Genomic DNA, 8,246 nt, shown 5'->3' with positions numbered 1-8,246 from the left:
TCCCTGCCATATCTGAGTCTGGTTCTCATGCTTGATTTGTCTCTTCAAATTGTGCTTTTTCTTGCCATTTATCATCCTTTGTAATTGTTTGGTTGGAGGCCAGACATGACGTATCAGGAAATAGGAACTGAGGCAATTAGGCTTTTAGTATAAGGTTTTATGTGAATCTAGATAGGAGCTAGGCAGTACTTAACGTTTTCTGTAGCTCTAAGTGGCAGAGGCTTGTTTCCTCTATTTTCCTTGTTGTTTTGTCTTCTTCCCTGTTGTGTTTTTTCCCTAAGAATTCTTTGTTGAAGAGTCTGTCTTGGAGCTCTAAGTCATACTCCACAGATACTACACTGGAACTCTGTTATCATGGTGGAAGGGTATTTGGGAAGCGTTCAATAATCTTATATCTCTGTCTTTTATTTGGCCTGGGTCCCTGGGCTGTGACCTTCAGAAGTATTTCTTAGACATTTTTTCCTCTTCTGCCATGATATAAGAAGACTAAAGGGGGCTGAAATTGTCTAACTTGCTTTTCCCCAGGTGAGATAAGGCTCTGGTAGAGTAATTTCCTTCAGAGGGCAGGCCTTTGTCATGGAAAATGATATGGGTGTATTTCAAAATAGTTACCTTCTCCTCCCCTGAAACACAAGGGGATCCCTGATCTTAATCATGAGAACTTGGTGGGGTTCCTGGGGATAAATCCTATAAAGTGTGGAGGTTCTCCTAACAGTGGGGTTTTTTGTTTTGTTTTGTTTTGCGGTACACGGGCCTCTCACTGTTGCGGCCTCTTCCATTGCGGAGAACAGGCTCCGGACGTGCAGGCTCAGTGGCCATGGCTCACGGGCCTAGCTGCTCCGCAGCATATGGGATCCTCCCAGACTGGGGCACGAACCCGTGTCCTCTGCATCGGCAGGAGGACTCTCAACCACTGCGCCACCAGGGAAGCCCAAGAGTGGGGTTTTTAACTGTCAAGCCAGTTAGCATCCAGTAACTTGTCAAAGTTACCATTTCACTGTTCATATCAGTTACTGGCCCAAGCATCTCTGCTCCTGGTGAGCTGACCTCTAATGTGATTCTATCTGGCTGTTTCTCCAGTTTGGGAGTGGTGGTTTGCCCTATGACCTCAATTCTCCTTCGGATCTAAGAAAAGGCCTTGATTTTTCCGCCTGTTCAGCCTTTTTCTTATGATTCCATTTTCTCCATCCTCTCTTAGCATATCAACTATATTTTTTTAATTTTATAGTTCTGAAATGTCAATCTGTCTGCTTACATTATCCATCTGTCCTTGCATGTTGTGGCATGTGTCTTGCTGTGAGGATGGAGTGATGACTTCAGCGCCTTATATGCTGGAGCTGAAACTGGTAATTGCCTACAAACACTTTCTTATTTTTATTTAATTTTTTTTTTGCGGTACACGGGCCTCTCACTGTTGTGGCCTCTCCCATTGTGGAGCAGAGGCTCCGGACGCACAGGCTCAGCAGCAATGGCTCACGGGCCCAGCCGCTCCACGGCATGTGGGATCCTCCCCAACCGGGGCATGAACCTGCATCCGCTGCGTCGGCAGACAGACTCTCAACCACTGCGCCACCAAGGAAGCCCCCAAACTCTTTTTTAAAAGTTCTTCCCCGTTTTCACTATAAAGCAAGGATGAAATAATCCTAAGGAGTCTTCCCTGATCTCTCTCTGCTAAATGAAAAGCTCCTGCCTGTGTACTCTAGTACTTGGTACAACTACAAGTATTTCATATATTGACTCTTAGCTCTGTGACTCTGTGAATGCCTGGAGAACAGGCTTTTTGGCTTATCTTTGCATTTCTTGCATATGGTATAAATAATTGTCTGCCTAATTGAAAGGAAAAAGGAACAAAACACTGTTCACTAATTAAAAACAAAGTACTACTTTTATTTGGCTCACTTCTCCATTTATTAGATAACCACATGTGGAGAGGCACCAAGCACTTAAGTTTTACATAACTACAAAGTTATCACAAATCCCAAACGTTTTAGCCACAGATACTTCACCTACTCTGTTTAAAGAAAAAGCTTTCAAAACATCTGACTTAGCCTGATACAGAGACCCTGAATAAATGGGAACTACATATTTTTAAATGCTTGTACTTCCTGTTCTAATAATGTCTTCTTTAAATTGAATCCAGCATAAAAGGGATGGAAATATGTAAGGTCATGATGCAAACGCTTTTGAGAGATAGTGAAATTAATCTGTACAACATGGAAAAAGATGTAATGTGCACAGAAGGTCTGCAAGGATTCACTGAGCCATCTGGGCTTCCATGGCTTGTGCTGTCCATTCTGGTGCTGTCTGACTGATTTTCTCCAAAAGGTTATTCACTTGGAAACAAAGCGATTGGATCTGTTTGTCCCACGTTGGCAGGGCTTCTCATGCTAAAGAAAAAAGGAATAATGTACAAAGTTGAAATTACTCCTTTGCAACCACAGTGAATGTTGAGTTAGAAGATAAATACAGTAACATTGATTTTTAGAAGTTTACTCCAAAAATCTTAGTTAATGAAATTAAGCTAATTAAGAAATAGTTAAGAAAAGTACCCCAATCACTGGCACAAAGTATAAACAAAACAAAACAAAACAAAAAAACACAAAATAAAACCAAACCACCTCAACTGCAGCAGTCAGACAGACAACTTCACTGAGGCCACCTGTTCCCTCACCAATGTCTACTGCTTCGTAAGACACTGCCACCCACTGGAGAAAGTGAAACTTGAAAACACTACGTTCAGTGAAAGAAGCTAAAAGGTCACATATTGTAGGGTTTCATTCATATCAAATATCCAGAACAGGTAAATCCATAGAGACAGAATAGAAATTGGTTGCCAGGGGTTGGGGAGAGAGGTATGAGGAGTAATTGCTTAAGGGGCATGGGATTTCCTTTTGGGAAGATGAAAATGTTCTGGAACTAGGTAGAGGTGGTGGTTGCATAACACTGTAAACATACTAAATGTTACTGAATTTTTCGCTTTTAAATGATTAATTTCATGTTATGTGAATTTCAACTCAATTAAAAAATAGTAGTGGAGGAATAGGTATTGCTTTACTAACAGTAAAATTTACTATAAATTTATTACCTAATATTGTTACAGATCAATGGAACCAAAGAGAGTACAGAAATAGATCCGAACATTTATGTGGAACCTAATATACGCCAAAGATCAGAAAGCATGTTTTATTTAATAAAAGATATTTGTATAATTGGCAATCCATCTTTAAAAAAAACAACTAGACCATGCCTTAAAATTATTCACTAAAATGAACTGCAGACCGATTGAATTTCTAAATATAAAACAATAAATAAAATATTAGAAGACATTTTAGGAAAATATTAATTTTATCTCAAAATGAGGGAGACTTTCTTTTTTACTTTAACATCTTTATTGGAGTATAATTACTTTACAATGGTGTGTTAGTTTCTGCTTTATAACAAAGTGAATCAGCTATACATATACATATATCCCCATATCCCCTCCCTCTTGCGTCTCCCTCCCACCCTCCCTATCCCACCCCTCTAGGTGGGAGGGAGACTTTCTTAATCAATACAGAAAACACAAAAGCCATAAAATTAAAAATGGACATATTTGGCTACAAAAGAGCTTTTAAATGTGTTTATGGTATGCATTGCGTTACAGAAACACAACCGACAGGAAGAGAAAAATATCTGTAACACAGATAGGAAAGGTGTGGAGGGGGAAGGAAGGAAATAGACAAGAAAAACTAACGTGAATTCACAGAAAAGGAAATACTAATGGCCAATATATGGGAAGATATTAAACTTCACTAGTGCCAAGGAAATGCACAATAAAAAAATAACATAGTATTTTCCCCCCAACAACTGGCAAAAGATAAAAAGAAGAAGAACATCCAACTCTTAAAGATTCATTCTCTCATGCTAATAGAAGTGTAAATGGCTACACCTTTCTGGAAAGCAAACTGGCAGTAGCTCTTAAGAATCAAAACATGTATATCCTCTGATGCAAAGTATGCAACTTCTGAGACTCTGTTCTATAGAACTAAGTGTCCCAGTATATAAAGATACGCACAAGGAAACCGCCTGAATGTCCATCAACAGGTGAATAGTTGAACTCCACGAAATATTATGCAGCTATTAAAACAAATAAATTAGATTTATATCTAGTGACTCGCAAATATATTCACCGCACATTAACTTAAAAAAAACAAAACCACTTTGGGACTTTCCTGGTGGTCCAGTGGCTATTCTGAGCTTCCACTGCAGGGGGCATGGGCTAGATCCCTGGTCGGGGAAGTTCCACGTGTCAAGCAGTGTGGCCAAAAAAAACCCCAAACAAACAAACAAACAAACAAAAACAAACAAAAAACACTTCATAGAACACTATGTACTTTAAAGTATAATGCCACTTTAAAAAATCCCTACATGTTTTTACTTATCTATATAAACATGTAGAAAGGCTCATGAGACTTTAGACTGACATTAGTTATGCCAGGCAGCTGGGATCAGAGGAATGCAGGTGAAAGTGGAAAGACATTACGGACTCTTCCTTTATTCATCCTTGTAATGTTTTACTTCTCATTATGAGCAGATTTACCATTGTAGTTTTTAAATCTAAGAAAATTAGAAAGTAAAATAGGCCGTATTCTATCAAGTTGGTCTATGTTAATTTAACCTGTGTTTACTTGGTGACGCCTCTGCTATACTCTTCATCATACGTTGTGTTTGCTCATTCAATAATTATTTATTTCCCACTTACAACGTGCAGGGCACTGGAAAAGATGTTGGATATACCATGGAGAACAAGAGACACTTAATATCTATCACTAGGAAGCTGAGCTTGGTTAACAGAAACAGACATTTAGACAAATTCAGAAATTCAGGGTGACAGAATGTATAACTTAAAGCCATACCTAACCTGGGAAGTCAGGAAAATCATTATTGATTAACATTGTTGAAACTAAGACATTGGGACAAATAGAAGATGGCTGGAGAGGCTGCTTGTGGAGAGGGATGACTATTTTGGAATGTTTAAAGTGGGAAAGAATTTACAATGCTGGAAAAAACAAAAAGTCCTGTGAGCTGGATTGGAAAGAGAAAACCATAAAGGATCACGTAGGACCTTTTGGAGACTTTGTAGAATCTTACTCTACAAGCAGTGGGGAAGCCATTCATCAGCATGTCAAGGAAGAGAGTAACATTTAATAATTTGTTGTTTCTTTTTTCTGTTCGCATTTTTAAAAGATCACAATCCCTCTGGCTCTACTAGGGCAACGGGACTAGAAAGGAGCTATTGTAGATGTGAGAAGAAAAGCTAAAAGGCTATTTCTTAAGCCCAGAAAGGGTTTTGGGGGTTCAGAACAGGCTGGTGACAGTAAGAAATGAAGAAAAGTACATGGATTCCAGATACACTATGAGGTAAAATTCGAAGGATTCTGGGCAGTGAAGAAGAGAAGGGGTCAAGGATAAGGAATGCTGGAGAAAGTGAACAGTGTAGTTTCTGGCTGGCTGGCTGGCTGTTTTGGGAGGCAGGCAGTGGAGGAGATAATGAATTCAGTTTTGGGTATATTCATTCGGAGAAGCCCACGAAGCAATCAGGTGGGAAACACCTATTAGTCAATTAGAGCCGCTGAACCTGGGACTCAGAAGGGAGATTTACACTAGAAGTCTAAGCGCTGTCTGCATAGAGATGGTAACTGAACCAATGGGAATAGGTGAGATTACCTAGGGTAACAGTAGAGTGAGGAGAAAAAGGCCGAGGAGTATGTCCCAAGCAACCCCAATATTTAAATTTAAAGCACTATAGAATCTACAAAGACAACTGGGAAGAATACCTGGAGAAATAGGAGGGAAAACAGGAGAATAGGGTGAAGGAGATGACAGAAGTCAAGAAGGGGCGGGGGCACTCAAAACGGAGTGAGTGATCAACCCTATTCAATATTCGGAAAAGTCAGGGTGAAGCCTCAAAGATAAAAGGATTTTTGTTAAACCGGAAGAGACCTGACCATGTTTAAATATCGATAAAAAGAAGCCAACAGAGAAAAACAGGATGAAAATAGACAAAATAATTGCTAAGCTCAGGTTCCTAAAAAAGATTTCTTTTTTGGAGCAGGGAGTGGCAGAGTTCAGAGAAGGGATCCAAAGTGCAAGAGGAAGAACTGGCGAGAGAGATGGAAACCATCTCCCATATAACACGAAAGAAGAAAAAGACAGAATGAGATCTACATTGAACAGAGAGTGAAGGAGGAGAAAAGTCAGAGGTTTAGGAAAATGAAATTTGAAATAGTCATTGCAGAGTACGGAAAAAGTGGACTAGAGAAATGTATCAAGAATCCTGGGCAGCTTCGAGAATCCAGGACCTTGAGTTTTGCAGTGGTATCAATCTGACTGATGCTCTGACTCTTCTCCAGCAACGTTAGTGAGTTACTCAAGTACAGGCATGGGAAAGATGGAGAATGGGTTCATTCAAGGTGAAGTTTTGCTGGACAGCAGGAACAAAAAGTTCGCAGGCAAGTGTTCTGGGGCATCTGTAAAAGAAGTAACTGAATCATCAAAATGATTGAAAACCTGATTTCATGACTCACGATGAATCATGAAATCTAAGCTGGATAGGAAGAACAGTAAAGGTTAAAAAAGGGCTGAGCTGGGCTTCCCTGGTGGTGCAGTGGTTGAGAGTCTGCCGGCCGATGCAGGGGACAAGGGCTCGTGCCTCGGTCCGGGAAGATCCCACATGCCGCGGAGCGGCTGGGCCCGTGAGCCATGGCCGCTGAGCCTGCGCATCCGGAGCCTGTGCTCCGCAGCGGGAGAGACCACAACAGTGAGAGGCCCACGTACCACAAAAAAAAAAAAAAAAAAAAAAAAAAAACGGCTGAGCTGACTGAAAGAAAGTGAAAGTCAATAGACCAGAGGCTCCAATGCAGTCAAGGAAGAGGTGAGGTTGAAGTACCTGAGAAAGACCACTAGAAAGGCTGGGAAAAGGTCATGGTCAGAGTGGGATACTTCAAATTAAAAGTGTACAAGTGGAATGGTTCTGGGTAAGGTCCAGGGCATAAATGAGGTGGGAAGAGGGCTGAGGAGGTATTAGACAATGAGAAAGACAAGAGATCTACTTACCTGTCTGCCTTCATCAGTTTAGTGAGCTGCTGAACAGGATATGCAACTGTCTTTTCTACATGCCCAATACACGGTATGTGGTCAATAAATGTTTGGTGAGTAATTCATGAGTCAACTAATATAACAATTCCAGTTTCAAATTTTTCCATGGCATAGAAAATGCTGCATTAATCAGATTCATGAATATAAGTTCATAAAAATTATTTTAAATTATTTCTTTGGGAAATAAGCTCATTCCATAGGAAGATTCTGGGTCAAAGGAAATCGCTCAACATGTTTTAATCATAAATGTACAACACTTCACTGCCATTTCATTATGATACAAACAAGCAAAACTTCTTACTTTCAAAATGAACTATTCCATCAATCTGATCAACAAATCCATTCATACGTCCTTCTGTTATCAATTGCGATGCTATCTTTTCTGCCTGTTTAAAAAAACAATAAATTCTTAGACACTTTAATAATCATTTCTATTTCTTCACATATTCTCACCAAGAGAACTGAAAGCTCTTGGTTTAGCTCCCCATCACTAAGTTTACGTATGTGTTCATCTTCCATTCATTACAAGAGTAAACCTTGTAAATCTGCCTGTTATATCCCCCCAATTCTTTCTGGGTACAATCCATTATTTTAAGTTAATTGGGATCTGTTTTTCTTGTTGTAAGATTTTAAGCAAGAATCTAGCCTTCTAACCAACTTTTCTCTCTGCTCAAAATCAAACTAACAATTTTTCCTCTCACTGGGATCCACATCTCAAAAAAATCCCTAGCTTTTCTTATTTTATTTCATTTCAGTTTTCACAGTAGTTAACACCCCCAAAACTCTCTAAGACAGTAATATTTTTGAAGAAAATACTGAAAGGAGGAATAACGTTCAAATTTAAAAGGGAAACGAAAGGATTTAAAAGACCATTAAAGGGGAGCAAAAGGTTCTCTACCTAATTCCTAAAGAAATACTTCATGTTTACTGTCTGTTTAGCAAACTGGGTTGTGACAGTCGTTTTAGTAACTCTGACCATCTTCACAATCAACCCTAAATCACTCTTGAACAGACTGTGACTAGCATTTATTGTTAAAAATATATTCACTTCCCTTAGTCTCAGCAAGGGATCATACCTCAAAGCCTAAGAAGGAAGCATCTTTTAATGG

The 8,246-nt window shown here is 39.5% G+C and overlaps 1 long non-coding RNA gene across 1 annotated transcript; it reads right to left on the bottom strand.

Annotated features, from left to right (window-relative positions):
* Positions 1-1,866: 1,866 nt before the first annotated feature.
* LOC308617913 lies at positions 1,867-7,469 on the bottom strand. Its single transcript, XR_014015945.1, has 2 exons — positions 7,439-7,469; positions 1,867-2,387 (listed from the first exon to the last, which is right to left on the bottom strand). It is a non-coding gene; the product is annotated as an uncharacterized lncRNA (long non-coding RNA).
* Positions 7,470-8,246: the final 777 nt, after the last annotated feature.

The sequence above is a fragment of the Mesoplodon bidens genome (genome assembly GCF_964165515.1).
Source record: "Mesoplodon bidens genome assembly, chromosome: 1".
Classification (NCBI taxonomy): Eukaryota; Metazoa; Chordata; class Mammalia; order Artiodactyla; family Ziphiidae; genus Mesoplodon; species Mesoplodon bidens.
Note: the sequence above shows the minus strand (reverse complement) of the source record. Positions and strands in the feature narration are given on the sequence as shown.